At 43.0% G+C, this 22688-nt stretch overlaps 2 protein-coding genes across 3 annotated transcripts in view; one reads left to right on the top strand and one right to left on the bottom strand.

Moving 5' to 3' along the window:
• LOC130297943 (oocyte zinc finger protein XlCOF22-like) overlaps positions 1-22688 on the bottom strand; it is a 204187-nt gene that overhangs the window by 34333 nt on the left and 147166 nt on the right. The gene's annotated exons all lie outside the window — the stretch shown is intronic.
• Positions 1-22688, top strand: part of LOC130297942 (zinc finger protein 892-like) — a 90898-nt gene that overhangs the window by 60024 nt on the left and 8186 nt on the right. The window lies entirely within an intron of this gene.

Below are 22688 nucleotides of genomic sequence, written 5' to 3'. Positions count from 1 at the left end.
TCAGAACATGTTCTTGTAGGTATAAATCTATAAAGTGAGCTAAATTGCTCGTCGCCGATAATGTGCAGGAAACAATAGGACGACCTGGGTTTTTATTTTACATCCTTGTGGATCTTAGGCAAGAAGTAGAAATAGGGCTTATTGCCATTTTTATAGTAATATAATTGCGTTCTTCTTTGGTGAGAATACTCTGTTTGAAAGCATCATTAATGAGATTGTGGAGGTCTGCTTCTACTTTCATAAAGGGATCATTATCAGTAATGCTATAATATAATGTATTGGATAAAATATTAGTAGATTCATTTTCAGAATAATCAAGATCCAAAATAACTAAGCCGCCACCCTTATCTGCCGGTCGTAGTACAATGTTTCTATTATTTTGAAGATCTTTTAGTGCTTTTTGCTCATGTTTGGTAATATTCAGTTTCTTTCTGGGTACTTGGTAAATTTTTTCCTTAAAAACTTCAATATAAGGACCTTGTTTATAAAAATGATAAAACGTGGAGGCTGGTTTGACTTGTTTTTAATACTTTTTAACATAAAATATTAATAATCTTTAATGATTTTAACAATACTATTGCGCTGATTCTTATACATTGCATTTATTGCACAATTACATTATCTTAGTGACACGTCTTTTTCCGGTGTTCCGTAAGTGGTCATCAATCTTCTTAGACTATAAATGTAACTGTATTGCATGAAATTTTATGCCTGATGAAGATCCCGGTTCATGATCGGAACGTGTAGCAAATAAAGAAGTTTTATCTCCACTTTTGGTTACCAGCGCCTTTTGTAGAGGAACTTATTCACACATCTCCTGCTATCCTATTCCTCCAGTCCGACTGACGTCACACCGGGAAGTTCCTCGTGGCAGCGGTTCCATCTGACTATCTACATCCAGACGCTATTGTAGGTGTTGTGCTCTGAGTGCAACACCTAGGGGTAACCCATCTTTGTCTCATCTCCTCACTCATGTTAAACGGTCCTCACTAGGGGCACACCTCTTGTTGTTTTTTTTTTCCATTTCTATATTAGTTATTCCATGGCACTTATCCGGTGACCGGTTGAATTGCATTCCACTCGAGGCTTGCCGCACCAGGACCAGACATCATGAATTACTATGCTAATCGGTTGAGCCAGCGGGAGCAGCTTATCTCCAGGCTCACTTTGTCTTTTTATAATGGTACTACCGCACCAGATACTATTGAAACAATAGATGTTCAAGATCCAATTGATGTTCAGACTATGACATCTCTCTTTCATTCATTGGAAAACAAATTAAAAGAAGAGATGCAGCAGCATATTGATGCCAATTTCCTCGAACTATATCTCAAAGAGAAAATTACCCCACAGGGTCTAAGACTGACTTTTAACCCTTCTTTTCATGATGATAGTGAATATGTTACTAATTGGCATGCATTGCTAGATAACTGTACTTTTAGTTTATTAAAGAATATCTGTGAGAAACACATTTCACGTTGCATTACACTCATTACTGAAATATTAAGTTTACAAAATGAACTTAAATCTTTTTCTTCATTCCATGACTTTGATAAAATTAATCATAATATATCCACTCGGCTAATCAAACTAGAAACTGAGTTGATAGAGAAAAAAGCCAATAAATATAACAGAGACCGCACCGACTATAACACTGGTGACCCATGGTCCTGGCATAAAAATAACAACAAAAATAATAACAATAATCATAACCTCTGCAACTCTAATAACACCAACACCACTACAAACCCTCCCAGATCATACTCCAAAGTATCTGAAAATTGTCCACCATTTTCTAAATCACAATATCAACGGTTTACCCCTGGCAACCACATTAGAAATCCACGTCATTTCACCAATAGTAAATACAAATACTCTTGCAACCATATTAATAAACCAGAGTCTGGACAGAGTATGCCGATACATAACTCCAACACTCCTGTCATATCCACTTCACTATCGACTCGGCCCGAGAACATTTCAGCCATATCCACACCACCATCGACACAACTCAATAATCTTTCTGGCCCAGCACCCTCAGGTACCACGACCAATATACACCAGTCACCCATGAACCCTCATATAGAACACAGGTCAACAGTTACTATTGTGGTAGATTAACTCATCGTTCTTGTACATAATGTATATACTGAAGCATAGAGAAATAAATCAGACAGAGCCATTGTGCTTTAGCGTTCTGTGTGCTGTCCACTGGCTTTATTTCAAATCGTTCAAGCTTATATCACCTTTGTCATTAACATAAGTTCCCACCCCCTGCTAGGGGATGTTCTAGCATTTAGGGCAGTGATGGCGAACCTTTTTGAGGCCGAGTGCCTGAATCGTAATGCACGCCAACTTTTTTCCCCTCAAAGTGCCAGCACAGAAATTAAATCAGAATACACATTAGCTTGGCAGTATAGTTCCCCCACATTAGGTGCAGTATAGTTCCCTCACATTAGGTTGGCAGTATAGTTCCCCCACATTAGGCTGGCAGTGTAGTTCTCCACATTAGGTGCAGTATAGTTCCCCCACATTAGGTTGGCAGTATAGTTCCCCACATTAGGGTTGGCAGTATAGTTCCCCCACATTAGGTTGGCAGTATAGTTCCCCCACATTAGGTGCAGTATAGTTCCCCGCACATTAGGGTTGGCAGTATAGTTCCCCCCACATTAGGGTTGGCAGTATAGTTCCCCACATTAGGTGCAGTATAGTTCCCCGCACATTAGGGTTGGCAGTATAGTTCCCCACATTAGGTGCAGTATAGTTCCCCCCCACAAGGTTGGCAGTATACTTCCTCCCACAAGGTTGGCAGTATACTTCCCCCCACAAGGTTGGCAGTATAATTCCCCCCCCCCCACAAGGTTGGCAGTATAGTTCCCCCCACAAGGTTGGCAGTATACTTCCCCCCACAAGGTTGGCAGTATAATTCCCCCCACACAAGGTTGGCAGTATACTTCCCCCCCACCCACAAGGTTGGCAGTATACTTCCCAGCCACCCACAAGGTTGGCAGTATAATTCCCCCCCCCCCACAAGGTTGGCAGTATACTTCCCCCCACCCACAAGGTTGGCAGTATAATTCCCCCCACAAGGTCGGCAGTAAAGTTCCCCCCACATTAGGCAGGCAGTGTTCCCCCACATTAGGCAGGCAGAGTTCCCCCACATTAGACATGCAGTGTTCCCCGACATTAGACAGGCAGTGTTTCCCCACATTAGGCAGGCAGTGTTACCCCACATTAGGCAGGCAGTGTCCCCCCACCGACATACATCCTCCAGCCATATACAGTGTATGGCTGGAGGCTGTATGTGTGTGTCAGAACACCGAAGATGACGTCCCGCTGGTCACTTACCATGTGCGTGTCATCCTCAGTTCTCCCTGATGCTCCGCTCTGCTTTATGGGCGCACGCATACGACGTCAGTGACGTGATGTCCCTGCGTGCTCTACCTCCCGGCGGTCCCTGCATTTTTAAAGCGAACGCGGGAACGCAGAGAGGTAACCGGGATATCCTTGTGTCCCGACATGACCTTTCGGGACACAGGGATGTCCGGAATGTGACGGGGGCCTGTGGCCGCGTGCCCACAGAGAGGGCTCGGTGTGCCACCTGTGGCACGCGTGCCATAGGTTCGCCATTACTGATTTCGTGAGTGTGCAAATATCATGAGGAATGTGCCGTGTCCTCATGGCACTCCACTTCCTGTAACTTTCCCGGGCTTTCTTTTTTCAAACTCTACACATGATGGGAGGGGTGATATGAGAGAGAACAGATGGGGGGAGAGCAGATATGGGAGGAGTGGACAAGTAACAGAAATGTGGAATCTTCATCCTAAATGGGCATTTTACATATACAGTATATAAAATGTATGTATACACACATGTAAATATCTATCACAGTCCCCCCTAAAATGACCAATTTTCCCTTTCCCTAATTTCCATCATCCTAACTCATCTGCCCCAATGTGTTTTCACTGTACTTTAGACGACCCATGGCTTATCCATGGACCCCCTTAGCCTCAGACTTTACACATATGGAGTCAGATGCTGTCCCTATGGGTCACTGGTGTTATAGATGGCATTGAAGCTCTGTAATGGGGTATAGGCTTCATCTGTAATCTCAAAGTCCTCACTTGTCATTACTGGCGTGGTATTCTTGTCGGTTGTCTCACACTTCTTCTTTAGGCAAAACACAACACACAACAAAGCAAGATTATTAGAATTATAAGTATGGTTATTTTACTGGTCCTATACTGGCTGAGATATACGTGCAACAAGTCTCCCAAACATCTTGTATACCCCCCTTTTTCCGTGTACACCATATATCATATCTAATGCCGTACCATTTTGGAATATTATAGTGGATGTGACTCTTAGTTGTTCGGTCTAACCTTGAAAAGCATTTACAAAGAAATGTATTAATCTTAGTTGGTTATAATAGATATAATTAATTTTACTCATGGAAATCTGGGATATTATTGACTCAACTCCATCTTTTTATTTGACCTCTAGCTATAAACTCATCTGGGGCCCCTCTTGGGACTCCTTTAACATCAATATACACAAAGGGATCGAAACTCCCAGCAGGGGCTGTATGTTTTCCTCTAAAGTGTGGTTTAGATTTCTTTGTAGGTTCTGTAATGGAAGTGTGTATGGGCAGACGTGTCTTGACTAATGTGTATTCCCCAGTTTAATTCCTTTCTAATTTAACTCTAAATTTCATATCCCCAAGTATCCCATACTTTACGATAGTTACTATTTACTCATCTGGCTAGCTAGGTCTATCCTTTCTATAATCTTACACCAAGTATTCCTTTCCTTTATAACATTATCACTCACTGAAATACTTGTTGCACCCCGCTTTTTGTACATGTTCACCTACTGATTCTCCTCATACAACGTCACATCCTAACAATCCGTTGTGATTATCTTTCCCTTTGGAACAACCATGGTTATGCACAGACATAGATTTAACAGTTATCAGAGATACATCTATACGGGATCATCATATGCAATCTTCTCTTTCCTTACTTATTTCCTGCATAGGTTTTGAAGAAATGGGTGACAATTACAGAATCTGAACTAGGTACAGTTTCACAAAAGGTTCTTAATTGTATACTTCACTGTATCTATGGTAAGGGATCAGTACACTTAGACAAGGAGACACTGATATTGACCTACCCCAGGCAGTTAGATGAAGTCTACTCATATTCTCTGAAACAGGTAAGATGATTATGGAGTGTGTTGGTCAGGTACCTTTATTGTTTTCACCTAGGTCATATGTCAGATGTAAATGATGACGTCTGTACAAACCTTCTTTCTGCATTGTTGAATCCTGAGGCGACCCAATGTACTGACATTACTATGCACATAGCTCTCCTCTGCTTAGTGTATGGGGTCATATATGTTACCATGGGGTACAAGACTGCTGGCACATACATTTTCTTACCAACTCTTTCCGGATGCCTTCTTTGCCCTGTACCACCTCTTTCTTCTTCCATTGGTCTCTCTCAGCATGCATAGCTGGTTCCTTCAAGAGACCTAACCAGAAAATTCCACATTGCCCATCCACCTGTACACTTTGTACCATCATTGTGGGGGAACAGGAGCGCTGCAGCCTTGGCAGCCTACTTCACCATTCAGTCCCCTTGGCTTCTGGGGCTGTTTCCTTCATGTGTCTCTGATCTTTACGATGGCCACTTTCTCTGGCCGCTCTCGGACTTTGAACACTTGAATTACAAACTACAGATTGGTTCGCTCAGGGATTCAAGAACACTCCTACGTCAATAGGCCCATACTTGTGGGCGGTAATTAAAATGTACCTGTACTCATTGTGTCATACCTTCAGATATCTTACACATCTCAGTGAATACCTTCAACTCTACTTCTCTGAACCACCAGCTCAGATCAAGTGGTTTATTGCAGTAGAACTTCATTCTGCATGTGGTCACCATATATCCTGTCTTATGTATTACATCTTTACATTACTTAGAACAAACTTACATTTATAACTCAGCATTAACCATGGATTCTCCGATATCCTATCATGGCTCTTGAATTATTATTATTTTTTATAAGTTCAAGACAATCAGCATCTTCATCTTACACTAAATATCATTATATAGTTATCCACTCAAAATTGATGTTATTCAAATAAATATAATGTAGAATGTATAGGTATATCACGTTGTGTATGCAGGTACTATAACACATTCAAGTTTAAACAGTAGATTTGTGACTGTGTTTCATTAGACCAAGGCTGTTCTGTCAATCTTCCTATAAGCCCCGCCTTTCTCCTCCCACTCATCTATGTCACTGGTCACCACCCCTTTGAGTCTGGCTTTTTGTCTTTCAGTTTGTTCATTCCTAAAAAATTCTTGAGCAATCAGTGCCTACATGGAGACATACCATACACATGTCACATGTAACAATACCAACATTTACAAATACTCAACATACAACACACACAGGGCCCACATTCTCACCAAAAATAAAATGTAAAAGAATAAAAATATATACAGAGCTCTTTCAAAAATTGGGAAAAAATCATCGTCAATGCGCATTATTTATAATCAATAAACCATTAGCTGATTTTAAATGCTTAAAGTAATATTCATTAATTAAACAGTGATCACTTTTTCATTTATTTTACGTTTTATTTTATTCTTCTTGGCCAAACTTCTCTTGTTACTCCTATAATATAATCAGACAGTTAATTGAATTTCCTTATAAATTTCCTTATTTTTTTATTTTATTTTTATCCATCTTGCACTCCTGCGAAAACAAACTTATTAAGAGATTAATAAAATATCATCAAGTAGTTTCATTATGACATAAACATGTACATACACAGTTTCACCTAAATCCATTCACTTGTCATACTCCATGTTTTCCTAATCTATCATATATGTTTCAATTGACTAGGTGTGTTAAAATGGCTGCAGGGGAGTGGAGGTGAGAACTAATTGCATGAGCTAAAATGGCTGCTGGGGGAGGAACTCCCCCCCCCCCCCCCCCCCGTACAGAATAAGCATGTGGCAGAGACTAGCAGCCTCATGGAAAGAGAGAGAGAAAGAGAAAAAAAAAAGCATGGAATGAAGAAAGGTAAAATCTGGGTTTATAACTTTAGGGATTAGTATTAGGGTGTCACTCCATAAGGGATTCTTAGCTCCATAATATTAATAATATTATACATACAGTTAAATTTTCACAGTCCCTCCCCCCTGCTTACTACAAAGGCTCTCTTCATTGAAAATATGATCATTCTCACCATCCTATCACCAGTTTATAAACAAATGTATGTCTGAATATCGGTGTTAAAGGGTACCTCTCATCAAAAAAATGTTTGATATTTTATAGATTAATGTATGCAGAATAACTTTACAATTGCATGTTATTAAAAAATATGCTTCTTTCTATTTAATTTTCCACTTTGAAGAAATGACCACTAGGGGTCTCCCTACCAGTCCTGTCAGCAAACATTTCAGACTCATGCTGGAGTCCTAAACACTATGAGCTGCCAGTCTGCTTTGTTCACAAAGGAGAACACTCAGAGCTGCCAGCCTGCTTTGTTCACAGCCTGTTTGGCTGTGAACAAAGCAGGCTGGCAGCTCTGAGTGTTTAGGACTCCAGCATGAGTCAGAAATGCTTGCTGACAGGACTGATCGGGAAAAATACAATAGAAAGAATCATATTTTTCATTAACATGCTATTGGAAAGTTATTCAACATTCATTAATCTAAAATATATCAAAAGTTTATTTGATGAGAGGTACCCTTTAACTTCAATACCTAAATATTTGCATCATACTTTCAGCCAACACCTTATGCCTTTCTATTCACCTCACATTCTTTTGCCTATCTATATCCATTCAGATGGTTACAATATAACTAGGTCAAATCACAATTGTTCTCAAGAATCACGCTGTTATATATAACTGTATATTACACTGCCATATATATATATATATATATATATATATATATATATATATATATATATATATAAAGCTTTTATCCTATCAACCATCAATATATTTCAAACTTGCAACTGCCTTATATCTATAATTTATCAATTCCATTTTTAACTCACCGCATGCTTTCCATCAAACTGCATTTGCAATTCCCTCAGTGAGCTCAGGTTACTTCTGCACATTCCAAAGCCCTGCAGCTCTCTTCAGCCCCCTCTGTTTCCTCCAGAAAGCCCACAAACCCTAGGGTGCCCCCAGCTGTTGCCAACTAAAACCCTCTCAAAAACCTTCCTGTACTTTTAGGAGATATCTTTAAAAGACTAATACATTAGATCTAGTATTAGAAGGGAAGTTATTTCCCCCTCTTCGTCTGAATTAGCTAATTTAACAATAATCCATGGACACACACACACAATACAAGACACATCTCACATATTCTATCAGTTGCAATGGGACAAGTTCCAGGAATCTGCTATTGCCGGCAAAATCCCTTGTACCCCCAGTCCTAGATAAGCTCTAATTATGACGTTATACCAGGCAACCAGCACCATATGTGTCCTAGATCACTTCTCTATTTATAACTCTGTCCTAAACATTCTGATGATGCCTTAACATCCCAATGCTTATTTATGACAACATATTCCACAACTCAACTCCCCAATGAACAGTCCCAATTCCACTTATTCACTCACACACATTTCATACACACTCGGGCAGTAAGATAGCTACATTATACATGGGTAATTGTCTCTGGACGAGAATGTATCTATCTTTCTCTGTTAGGTCACATGTAAGTCCGCTAGATCAGCATGACAAAACAAAGGGGAGACATGGGTACTTTTGGCTAGGTACAAGTATGTCCTACCGTACGCCTGGAGTTGAATCCCATTTGCGTCCGCCTTTGTTCAATCGTCTGGTCTGGGTATTACAACCTGACCTGCACATGAGGCCTATAATCCAGCCCCACGACATTGGGCGACATCTGTGGTGGATTTAACTCAGCGTTTATGTAACTATCTTACTCCCGGCCAAATCTGTATACAGAATGTATATACCGAAGCATAGAGAAATAAATCAGACAGAGCCATTGTGCTTTAGAGTTTCCTGTGTGCTGTCCACTCAGCATTTATTTCAAATCGTTCAAGCTTATATCAACTTTGTCATTAACATAAGTTCCCACCCCCTGCTAGGGGATTTTCTAGCATATAGGGAGTGAGCAAATAGCATGGGGGATGTGCCTTGTCCTCGTGTTGCTCAACTTCCTGTAACTGTTTCACAAGTCTCTTTTGTTCAGTCTTCACACGATGGCGGGGGCCAAGATACCGGAAGGAGCAGAGGGGGAAAACAGATGGGGAAGGGGGACCTCCTAAATGAACATTTTTTTACATAGATAAATCTATTACACCCCCTTTCACCCCTTATATTAATTCTATGTCTGGAGCCATTGGCGCAGGCGCTGAGGCAGGGAGAACAAATCTCTGGAGTCTCCATCGCAGGACGATATCACCTCATCTCATTATATGCAGATGATACTATTTTATCACTTACTGATCCCTCTGTCTCTGTGCCGGCTGCCATGACCTCCATACTTCACTTTGGTCGGCTTCCCTATTACCACCTTAATGCCACTAAAACTCAGGCCCTTCCTCTAAACCTTCACCCCGCCCTGGTAGATACCCTTAAAAACGTGCATCCCTTTGATTGGCAAACCACTAGTGTTAAATATCTAGGAATCAAACTAACATACCCTCATAACCTACTATACTCCAATAACTATGAACCTTTCCTACAGACCATCAGCGTTGAAGCGGACAGACTAAGCTCTATCGACATATCTTGGACAGGCAGAGTAGCAGCCTTTAAAATGCTTCTTCTACCCGCTTCCTCCATCTCTTTAGAACCCTCCCGATTGCTGTTCCTAAATCCTTCTTTTCTAAGGCCAAAGCCATTTTGTCATCCTTTGTGTGGTCAGGCAACAGGCCCAGATTGACCGCATCCATATTGACTACTAAGTCCAGAGACATGGGAGGACTTGGAGCACCAGATTTGTGGTGTTATTATCTTGCCGCCCTGGTGGAGATGTTGAGAGGCTGACGCAAAGAAGATTTGACCACTGCTTGGGCCCATATAGAAAACTCCTTGATTTCCCCATACTTACTTAAAGACGTTCTTTTTCTGCCATAATGGTCTCCACACACCGCCCCCTTTTCCAACGCTATTGTGGCGGCCTCATATAAGGCATGGGTAACATACCTCTCCCTAGTGGACACCCCCAAAACCACGGACAAAACTCTCATTCCCATATCTCTTATACAAAGCATGAGCCCTGACATATGGCTGGTCCCATGGATTCACAGTGGGCTAACACATCTCCACCAACTTTATTTATCTGAAACCCTACTACCCTTTTCAGAATTGCACTTTAACTTTTCTATTTCTCACTCTGATGTCTACAAATTTCTGCGCTTGCATCATTTCTTACTTCATAGTCCACCATCTTCCATCCAGTTACATAAACCCTCTTAAATTTTTCTCTCTAGCAACCTAAAGGGCCTTCGCCCCTTATATTCTAATGTATCCCATACTTCCCAATTTCGCAAATCGAAAACGAGCTGGGCAAATCTATCTTCGAATCCCAATGGTGAGCGGCTTTCCAGAATATACGTAGAGCCTTTCAATGTGTTTCACATGTTGAGTCTGCTATGAAGACCATATTGAGGTGGTACTACACTCCTGAGCCCCTGTCCCACATCTACTCAGAAATCACTGGACTATGTTGGCGTGATTGTGGACAGAGGGGCACATTGTTACACATTTTGTGGGAATATCCCTCCATTAAAGCCTACTGGCTCGCCTGCAAACAGAGGTTGAATGAGGTTTTAGGGGAGGAGAGGGCCTGGACCCCACAACAGATTCTACTGTTTCTCGATGTATCTGATATACCTAGAGAGACTTAAAGGGGTATTCCAGGCCAAAACTTTTTTTTATATATCAACTGGCTCCGGAAAATTAAACAGATTTGTAAATTATCAATACAGTGGAGAATTAGAAAAACATCGGCACTCACCGGTTCTCTTAAAACAGCTTCTTTATTGGTACTCACAACATGAAATGCAGTCAGGGAGAGGGATCTGTGCGGGGGGTAAATAGTAGGCGTATATCACATCTTCGCTTTGCCTTCCAGATTTGTAAATGACTTCTATTAAAAAGTATTAATTCTTGCAATAGTTATTAGCTTCTGAAGTTGAGTTGTTTTCTGTCTAACTGCTCTCTGATGACTCACGTCCAGGGAGCTGTGCAGTTCCTATGGGGATATTTTCCCATCATGCACAGCTCCCGGGACGTGACATCATCATTGAGCAGTTAGACAGAAAACTTCAGAAGCTAATAACTATTGGAAGGATTACGATTTTTTAATAGAAGTAATTTACAAATCTGTTTAACTTTCCAGAGCCAGTTGATATGTATAAAAAAAAAGGTTTTGCCAGGAATACCCCTTTAATATGTATTATCCTAATTGTGATGAAAGTTTCATTTACCAGCATGTGGAAATCACCCAACACCCCATCTATAGACATGGTCATTAGTAAAGTAAATACCACCTACACATATGAACGCATCATCGCCTATGGTAACGGCTCATATTTCACAAGCGATGGAATAGGTGGTCTTCCACAACACAGGCTACTGGTACTATATAACCTGCTGAGATCACTTACATTCCCTTTGCGGTCCCTTTTCTACGATCCTCCACCCCTCCCCCCTTCTCCTCCCTGCCTATCCTTTCAACACCTTCTCCTGACTCCTTACACCTCTTACCCCTACACCCTCCTACCCCTACCTGTTCCTTTACCCTCCATTACCGCTCCCATAATTTCCTACTGAGATAGATATCAGGATGTAGACTGTTTACATGCCACGCAGAGTAACTAAACTCTTGACACTCAAACCCTGTAGTGGGTCAACGCTCGCTATTACTATATGACTAACCCATTAGAGTTCAAAGACACATTGCCATATATTCTTGCAATTGTACAAGTCAACTTATTCCACCTTTGTTCTTAGGTTCTTTTGATTTTTTTTACTTGTATGTTTACCTGTTTATATACTTGCTTGACTTCTACTTAGTCCCCTGCAAGGGACTTGCATTGTTCTTTTAGATTGTCAAAAAATATTCAATAAAAACTATTGAAACAGAAAATGGCTTCTCCCCTGTGTGAGTTCTTTGATGTTGAATAAGACTTGATTTATCAGTAAAACATTTTCCACATTATGCACATGAAAATGGCTTCTCCCCTGTGTGAGTTCTTTGATGTTTAACAAGCTTTGATTTCCCAGTATAACATTTCCCACATTCTGCACATGAAAATGGCTTCTCCCCTGTGTGAGTTCTTTGATGTTGAATAAGACTTGATTTCTGAGCAAAACATTTCCCACATTCTGCACATGAAAATGGCTTCTCTCCAGTGTGAGTTCTTTGATGTTGAATAAGACTTGATTGATCAATAAAACATTTCCCACATTCTGCACATGAAAATGGCTTCTCTCCAGTGTGAGTTCTTTGATGTTGAATAAGACTTGATTGATTAGTAAAACATTTCCCACATTCTGGACATGAAAATGGCTTCTCTCCTGTGTGAGTTCTTTCATGTACAACAAGACCTGATTTAAAAGGAAAACATTTCCCACATTCTGAACATGAAAATGGCTTCTCCCCTGTGTGAGTTCTTTGATGTTCAACAAGATATGATTTCTGCGTGAAACATTTTCCACACTGTGAACATGCAAATGGCTTCTCCCCTGTGTGTGTTCTCTGATGTTTAACAAGACTTGATTTAGAAGTAAAACATTTCCCACATTCTGAGCATGAATATGGTTTCTTTTCTGTATGAGCTCGTTGGTGTCCAACACCCCTTCTGTGACCTTTATTTTGCTGAACATCCTGTGATGACTGAGAAGACAGGACCTGTATATAAGGATGAGATGACAGATCTTGGCTGTGAAGGGCTGAGGGTGTATCTGGGATAATGGAATGTTCTTCATATGTATCTTGTGTGATATCATCATCTGCTTTATAATCTGAAGATATAAGATTCTCCTCTGATCTCCTGGTACAAGAATCTGCAGAGAATAACACAGATTTTATTATCAGTATTAACCCTTTAACAACCCAGGACATTTTTGTATTTCTAAGCAATAGTACTTTGTAAATCCACCCTTCATTTTTAAATAAGATTTACTGCAAAACTGAAGAAAGATAGTTACTATGATAGCGGAGCAGCCATACAACAGTGGTGTCAAACTGTGGCCCTCCAGATGTTGCAAAACTTCAACTCCCAGCACACCCGTGAGTTGATGTTTTGCAACATCTGGAGGGCCACAGTTTGAAATCACTGCCTTACAAGGAGCAGGGACACCAGTCTTTGACAATCATGTGGACACAGCCTCAGGGAAAATCACTGCTATAGGGCCCGGTCAGGGACCAGATGACCGTGCCCCCCAATCCACTTGACCCCGCAGGTTATAATGGAGCAGTCATCCAAACCGCCCCTTTATAATCCTCATGCCAGCCAGAGAATTCAGGCAAAGGATAGGGGATACATTATAGATCACGGGGGTCCGATGCTTGGGACTCCCAGCGATCTCCTGAACAGGGCCCTGGCAGTCTGCTTGAAGGGGGTGGACCAACCCTGCATGGAGTGTCGGCCGCGGCATCCTGTGGGGATTGGAACGGACGCTTCCAGCAGACTGCCGGGGCCCCGTTCAGGAGATCACGGGGAGTCCCAAGGGTCAGACACCCCCCCCCCCCCCCCGCAATCTATAACCTATCCCCTATCCTGTCTAGGCAGAGAGTATCACATTTTTGTCTTTTGTCTATTAATGTGTATAGAAAGACTTATGTCCTAATAAAGTTAGTGAAATTTTCCTGGAACCAAGTTAAAAGTGGAACCTTTACTTTTAATGATTTTCGCTCACGGCTCGCCAGCCGCACCTATACCTCCATTTGCACCCACACAGGTGACCTGAACTGGGAACATTTCCGTATCAGAGGGAAAGAATAAAAGGGATTTAAAGGGATACTCCACTGCTAGACATCTTATCCCTTATCCAAAGGATGGGGGATAAGATGTCTGACCACAGGGGTCCGGCTGCTGGAGCCCCCGAGGATCTTCTGCAGCACCCCCCGTTCTAAACAAAAGCCAGATTCCAGTGGTTGTGATGTCACGGCCACGCCCCCTCATGATGTTGCACCCCCTCCATTCATGCACGTGGCGTGACAGCACGAGGGGGCGTGGCCACTACTTCACAATCACTGCCTCTGGCTTTAAGCGTTCCGAAAGCTGGAGCACCCCTTTAACTCCTTAAGGACTCAGACATTTGGGCGTTAAGGACTCAGACAATTTTATTTTTACAGCAAGTAGCAGCAGCAGATACAGCGATCGGCACTCCCTTCATGGCTAGCACTGGGTACGAAGCATTGGGTACATTCATTTTATTTGTGATTCCCTTAATTTTATTTTGTCTAGTAATTCCTTCAAGTTTAACGATGACTGGTTCACGCAGACCAGCGGGGTCGCCATGTACTCTAGCCAACTTATATGTGGCAGGATTCGAACAGAAATTTGTGTTCTCAAGTAGGAACAGGTTTATCAGTCATATCGTGCAGTACCACAGATTTGTCAATGACGTTTTCATCATGTGGGCGGGGACGGAGTTTTGTGGACTTCGTCTCCGCTCTAAACGATGAAAACGATATGAACCTGAAGTTCACATGGAAAGTTGGGACGCCAACTTTAGAATTCCTGGACGTGGAAGTCAGTGTTGCAGATGCCAAGGTAGTCTCCAAGGGTTACCGTAAACCTACGGTATGTAACTCCCTCCTGCACTTCGACAGTTACCATCCTGAACACGTTAAGAGGGCTGTCCCGTATGGGCAGTTACTAAGACTCAGAAGGATAAATTCCGAAGAAAAGGGGTTTCGAGGTGCAGGCGGGAGAATTACATGCCAGACTCTTACTACGCGGATATCCTAAAAATATTCTGGATATGGCCTTGAACAAAGCTAGGAGTAAAAACAGGGATACACTGTTGAGAAAAAATAAGAATGAACATAAAGATGGTAATGGCAAAGATAATCGGGATCGATTTTCATTCGGCTTTACATGTAGCCCTCTAGCAGAAAAAAATCAAAAAAAGCCATCCAAAATAATTGGAATTGTTTGCAGAATGACCCGGACCTCCAGAATTTTACAAAAAAAACCTCCTCTCATTACTTTCAAAAAATATAAGAACCTAAGTAATGTTTTAGTAAGTAGCTCCCAAAAAAATCCTAACCCCAGTACTAACTGGCTGACTAAGGGCAATTTCAAATGTGGAGGGTGTAATTGGTGTAGCTTTTACTGTACAGACAAGTACATCAATATAGGAGGTATAGAAGTGACGTGTAAGGATTTTTTCTGTTGCAGAACAAAAAATGCTGTCTATGCCATCCAGTGCCGCTGCAACCGCTTTTACATCGGCTGTACCATAAGGGCAGTCAATGTACGGTTTCGGGAACACGTAAACTCGATCAGGACGGGGAAAGGTTCTCCCTGCCTGATCGAACATGTACGCGAAGTGCACAATAGTGATAGTCACACCTTACGGTTTTTTGTTATAGAGCGTGTTCACCCTAAAGTGGGATTGGATACCAGAAAGACGCTACTGCAGAAAGAAGGACGTTGGATCGTTAGGACGAACGCCCAGGGGGGCCTTGGTCTTAATGACAGACTTGATATGAGCGTGTATTTATGATTGCATAGTAGTATTTTTATAACTTTTTACTCTGCAATTTTGTAAGTTGATATATTGGTTTTATGTCCGCATCCCGTGTGTGTGTGTTTTTAATAAAGTTGTTTGTAAACATGCCCCCCTGCCGTCACGTGACTAAGGCAGGTGTATTTACCTGGAGCAGGTGACGGCAGGGGGTGTGGTCTGAAGAAGCGCCCTTTGTGCGGGCGTGAAAGCTGCTTACCCTGCTATGGGAACCTGGCGTCCAGCTGATGTTTTAACTGCACCTGAATAAAGATGATCCTGGCACCGTAACCGTGAGTGGACTCTCTGAGTGCTCCCCTGTATGTCTTCTTGTGCTGAATTTTAGGTTTTCATTTTTTCCTCCTCACCTTCAAAAAATCATAACTCTTATATTTTCATCCACAGACTAGTATGAGGACTTGTTTTTTACGCGACCAGTTGTCCGTTGTAATGACATCACTCACTTTACCATAAAATGTATGGCGCAACCAAAAAAATACTATTTGTGTGGGGAAATTAGAAATTAAAAAGAAAACCACAATTTTGCTAATTTTGGAAGGTTTCGTTTTCACGCCGTACAATTTACGGTAAAAATGATGTGTTCTTCATTCTTTGGGTCAACACGATTAAAATGATACCCATAATAACATACTTTTCTATTACGGTTGCGCTTGAAAAAAAAAAAAAGCAAACTTTTTAACTGAATTAGTGCGTTTAAAATCCCCCTATTTTGAAGACCTATAACTTTTTCATTTTTCCGTATAAGCGGCGGTATGAGGGCTCATTTTTTGCGCCGTGATTTGTACTTTTTATTGATACCATATTTGCTTATATAAAACTTTTAATACAAAGCAGCTATTTTGGACTTTTTTTTTTACGTTCACGCTGTTCACCGTACAGTATCATTAACATTTTATTTGAATAGTTCAGATATTTACGCACGCGGCGATACCAAATATGTATATAAAATGTATATATATATATATATATATATATATATATATATATATATATTTAGTTTTTTACACTTTTTGGGGGTGAAATGGGAAAATGGGACAATTTACGTTTTTATTGTGGGAGGGGGTTTTTCACTTTTTTTAAATACTTTTTTTACTTTTATTTTTACACTTTAATAGTACCCAGAGCAGACTATTTATAGCACTCATTTTATTGCTAATACTGTTCAGTGCTATGTATAGGACATAGCACTGATCAGTGTTATCGGTCATCTTCTGCTCTGGTCTGCTCGATTGCAGACCAGAGCAGAAGACCCGTGGAAGGCAGCGGAGGCAGGTAAAGGGACCTCCGTGCGCCGTTCTGGATGATCGGATCACCGCGGCAGCGCTGCGGTCGATCTGATCATCCATTTTAGTGTCCGCAATGCTGCAGATGCCATGATCTGTATTGATCACGGCAACTGAGGGGTTAATGACAAACATCCTAGCGATTGCGGATGTCCACCACTACCGGCGGGTTCCTGGCTGCGATCAGCAGCCGGGACCTGCCGCGCATGTTCCGGGCATCGCTACGATGACCACGGTTATGTATAGGACGTAAATGTACATCCTGGTTCGTTAAGTACCAGCTCACCAGGACGTACATTTACATCCTGCGTCGTTAAGGGATTAACGGAAAATTCTAGTACATGAGTCCTTATCCCCTACTGTGTATAGGGGATAAATGTCTGATCACTGGGGGGGGGGGGGGGCCGACCACTGAGACCCCCGCGATCTCCTGCCTGGCATCCCATTTGTGTATCTCCGGCTCTCCCATAGAGATTCATGGAGAGACATGTCAGGCACCTCTTGGTGCGGTGGTCGACAGTAATCCCTGCACGGAGCGGAGGTCACCTGTGCCTGGAGAGATCTGGGGTGCTGGGCAGGAGATCACGGGGGGGGGGGGGGGGGGTCGGACCCCCACGATCAGACACTTATCCCCTATCCTCAGGATGAAAAAGGAAAGATAGCGACTCCACATAGACAGAGCGACAGAGAGCTGGTATCTACTGCTATATGGAGTAATATTAGTCTGTATATAATGTGTTTGATTCATAAACAGTATGGCGGTATTATTCAGTCACTATGTAGTGGTGATGGTATCAAGTCGACTGCTATAGAGGCAATATAGAGGGGAGGGGGATAGTATTTACCCTGAAGTCCCAAAGATTCTAGTTACACCAATACTTCCCGAAAATATTATTGCAGCCGGTGACTGAATAGAATCTGTGACTCTTCTCTGTATTTAGTGGTTACTACTCACCTGGGCGGTAACCTGTAGAAATGTCCTCCTTATACTGCTCATCACTGCTCAAATCTGTCTCTTCGTCTACTTTTACGATTATGTCTGGAGCATTAATATAGATCAGATCTTTCCCTGCAGGAATGTCCTCCTTATACTGCTCATCACCGCTCACATCTGTCTCTTCTTCTTCTTTTATGTCTGTAGCATTTATATAGGTCAGATCTTTCCCTGAAGGAATGTCCTTGTCCTCCTTATACTGCTCATCACCGCTCACATCAGTCTCTTCTTCCTTTATGTCTGTAGCATTAATATAAATCAGATTTTTCCCTGTAGTAATATCCTCCATATTCTGCTCATCAAGAGGACGGGGACACCTCTCTGATGCTGTTCTCTTACTGGATCTGACTGTAGGGAACACATACAGAGACTGAATTCTTTCTTTACATACAAATAATGAGAGGACGTGTGTATATAGTCATGTCTATTACCTGGTGATGTGAGGGGCTGCTGATCCTCCATCATGACCTGATCCTTGTACTGATCCTTGTGTCCTTCTACATACTCCCACTCCTCCATGGAGAAATAGACCGCCACGTCCTGACACCTTATAGGAACCTGACACATAATGATACAGTCATCACCCCGACCCCTCCAGTGGTGTTACTGTATAATGTCCCAGCATTCCCAGCAGTGTCACCTCTCCAGTCATCACCAGACCCCTCCATTACTGTATAATGTCCCAGCAGTGTCACCTCTCCAGTCATCACCAGACCCCTCCATTACTGTATAATGTCCCAGCATTCCCAGCAGTGTCACCTCTCCAGTCATCACCAGACCCCTCCATTACTGTATAATGTCCCAGCAGTGTCACCTCTCCAGTCATCACCAGACCCCTTCATTACTGTATAATGTCCCAGCAGTGTCACCTCTCCAGTCATCATCAGACCCCTCCATTACTGTATAATGTCCCAGCAGTGTCACCTCTCCAGTCATCACCAGACCCCACCATTACTGTATAATGTCCCAGCAGTGTCACCTCTCCAGACATCACCAGACCCCTCCATTACTGTATAATGTCCCATCAGTGTCACCTCTCCAGTCATGACCAGACCCCTCCATTACTGTATAATGTCCCAGCAGTGTCACCTCTCCAGTCATGACCAGACCCCTCCATTACTGTATAATGTCCCAGCAGTGTCACCTCTCCAGTCATCACCAGACCCCTCCATTACTGTATAATGTCCCAGCAGTGTCACCTCTCCAGTCATCATCAGACCCCTCCATTACTGTATAATGTCCCAGCATTCCCAGCAGTGTCACCTCTCCAGTCATCACCAGACCCCTCCATTACTGTATAATGTCCCAGCAGTGTCACCTCTCCAGTCATCACCAGACCCCTCCATTACTGTATAATGTCCCAGCAGTGTCACCTCTCCAGTCATCACCAGACCCCTCCATTACTGTATAATGTCCCAGCAGTGTCACCTCTCCAGTCATCACCAGACCCCTCCATTACTATATAATGTCCCAGCAGTGTCACCTCTCCAGTCATCACCAGACCCCTCCATTACTGTATAATGTCCCAGCAGGGTCACCTCTCCAGTCATCACCAGACCCCTCCATTACTGTATAATGTCCTAGCAGTGTCACCTCTCCAGTCATCACCAGACCCCTCCATTACTGTATAATGTCCCAGCAGTGTCACCTCTCCAGTCATCACCAGACCCCTCCATTACTGCATAATGTCCCAGCAGTGTCACCTCTCTAGTCATCACCAGACCCCTCCATTACTGTATAATGTCCCAGCAGTGTCACCTCTCCAGTCATCACCAGACCCTTCCATTACTGTATAATGTCCCAGCATTCCCAGCAGTGTCACCTCTCCAGTCATCACCAGACCCCTCCATTACTGTATAATGTCCCAGCAGTGTCACCTCTCCAGTCATCACCAGACCCCTCCATTACTGTATAATGTCCCAGCAGTGTCACCTCTCCAGTCATCACCAGACCCCTCCATTACTGTATAATGTCCCAGCAGTGTCACCTCTCTAGTCATCACCAGACCCCTCCATTACTGTATAATGTCCCAGCAGTGTCACCTCTCCAGTCATCCCCAGACCCCTCCATTACTGTATAATGTCCCAGCAGTGTCACCTCTCCAGTCATCACCAGACCCCTCCATTACTGTATAATGTCCCAGCAGGGTCACCTCTCCAGTCAGCAGCTCCATCATCTTGTTGATGAGTTCTAGGATCTTCTGTTCATCCATTTCCTCATGTATCAGGGAGTGAGGTGGGGGCCCCGGATTGGGCTCAGGGTTCTTCCCCATCCTTCACACACAGGGGCCCGACAGCGCCCACTAGAGGACTTCTTCACTACTGTGTAATCCTGTGTATGGAGAGACACATTAATATCACTACATACATTCCCAGAATCCCTCTCCTCTCCAGTCATATCCATCTGTTATTACATAGATAAGAATGAGGTCATGTGACATCACTCCCAGAATCCCTCACCTTTCAGTCATATCCATCTGTTATTACATAGATAAGAATGAGGTCATGTGACATCACTCCCAGAATCCCTCACCTCTCCAGTCATATCCATCTGTTATTACATAGATAAGAATGAGGTCATGTGACATCACTCCCAGAATCCCTCACCTCTCCAGTCATATCCATCTGTTATTACATAGATAAGAATGAGGTCATGTGACATCACTCCCAGAATCCCTCACCTCTCCAGTCATATCCATCTGTTATTCCATAGATAAGAATGAGGTCATGTGACATCACTCCCAGAATCCTCTCACCTCTCCAGTCATATCATCTGTTATTACATTGATAAGAATGAGGTCATGTGACATCACTCCCAGAATCCCTCACCTCTCCAGTCATATCCATCTGTTATTACATAGATAAGAATAAGGTCATGTGACATCACTCCCAGCATCCCTCACCTCTCCAGTAAGCAGGAAGAGTATCTGTAGGGTGAGGTTTATGATCCTGTCGGCCATCTTGTTCCTGTCTCTCTCCATGGTTGATGGGCCATCCAGGAGAATTCTCTTATATAGAAGATATCAGCAGAGGATCCTGGATTGGAGAAACCTGAAGGGAAGAAGAGGAGACGATGATAAACCGCACCAGATTCTATGGAGAAATAAAATCCATTTCCTGGAGATAATCTGGGGAAACATCTGAGGAGACATTATAGGAGTTTTCAGATTTCTCTATAAAACAAAATCCATTGTCCGAGGGCTGTAAAATAAGAGACTAGAGCGCACTCCCCTCTCCCGTCCAGTGGTGGCGCTCTGGTCCTCCAGGTCTTCTGAGGTCGCTCTCCCTGCTCTGCTGAAGACGTTGTGAATCCATTTCTCCTAATCTCTGAGGCTGCGGTGTATTCAGAACGTCTTCATCAGAGCAGGGAGAAGAATAGAGGGATTCAATATGACATTGTCCAATGAAGAATACTGAAATGTGTCCACTAGGGGGCACAATATACATCACAATTACATCAGGATTTTATGTGAATTGTGATATGTCCCCCCGGAAGAACCTGCTATTACCTGCAGACATCCCCTGGGGGGCAGTATAGGCAGGAAATCAGGAAACAACCGCTGGTCGGCACGGCGCTCCCTAGAAAAACAACCGCACAGCGCCATGTCTAAGCCACGCCCACCTACATTATTTTATTACAGAAATGGGATATAAACTTATTAGGGGAGGGGCTTCTATTACAAACCCTGAATAACGCTCTGCCATAGTGATCAGTGTTATCGGTGCTCGGCTTATACAGGCTGTGGAGGGGTCTGTATACTTAGAGCCCCGATCTGAGCACAGAGCACGGTAAGGGGCCCTCCGGCCGTCATCTCAGCTGATCTAGACTCCGCCCCCCAACAACTGCATTTTACTAATATTAGATCCTGCAATCGACTTTGATCATGGAATCTAAAGGGTTAATGGTGATGAGCGTCATTAGTGGTGAGTCCTGGCTGCTTATAGCTCCTGAGCTCACCTCAAAGTCCCATATGGGGCACAGAATGTAAATATACATCGTCTCCTTAAGGGTTAATAATAAACATCCCCAATAATCCAGATCTGATGGTGACTGCTAGATATGAGCGAACTTACAGTAAATTTGATTCATCACGAACTTCTCGGCTCGGCAGTTGATGACTTTTCCTGCATAAATTAGTTCAGCCTTCAGGTGCTCTGGGGGCTGGAAAAGGTGGATACAGTCCTAGGAAAGAGTCTCCTAGGACTGTATCCACCTTTTACAGTCCACGGGAGCACCGGAAAGCTGAACTAATTTATGCAGGAAAAGTCATCAACTGCCGAGCCGAGAAGTTCGTGATGAATCGAATTTACTGTAAGTTCGCTCATCTCTAGTGACCGCACACACATACCTGTATCTGTAGAGGAGCCGTGTGCTTACTGGACCTGCGATGATGTCACCGTCATGTGATCAGTCACATGAAGGAGGAGGAGTCACATGATCAGGGGCTGCTGCTCTGAGAGATCTCCACACACAACACAACAGCAGTGACTGCCCCACCAGGACCTGCTCTGTATCTGCTACATGCTGGAGGTGTAGGACCTGTGATGATGTCACAATCATGTGACCAGTACATTTGGGGGGGGGGGGCAAAGTTTCTCAGTATAGATGTCACTGCGGGTAAAGGACCTGTGGGGAG

The sequence above is a fragment of the Hyla sarda genome (assembly GCF_029499605.1).
Source record: "Hyla sarda isolate aHylSar1 chromosome 1 unlocalized genomic scaffold, aHylSar1.hap1 SUPER_1_unloc_11, whole genome shotgun sequence".
In the NCBI taxonomy this organism is placed as follows: Eukaryota; Metazoa; Chordata; class Amphibia; order Anura; family Hylidae; genus Hyla; species Hyla sarda.
Note: the sequence above shows the minus strand (reverse complement) of the source record. Positions and strands in the feature narration are given on the sequence as shown.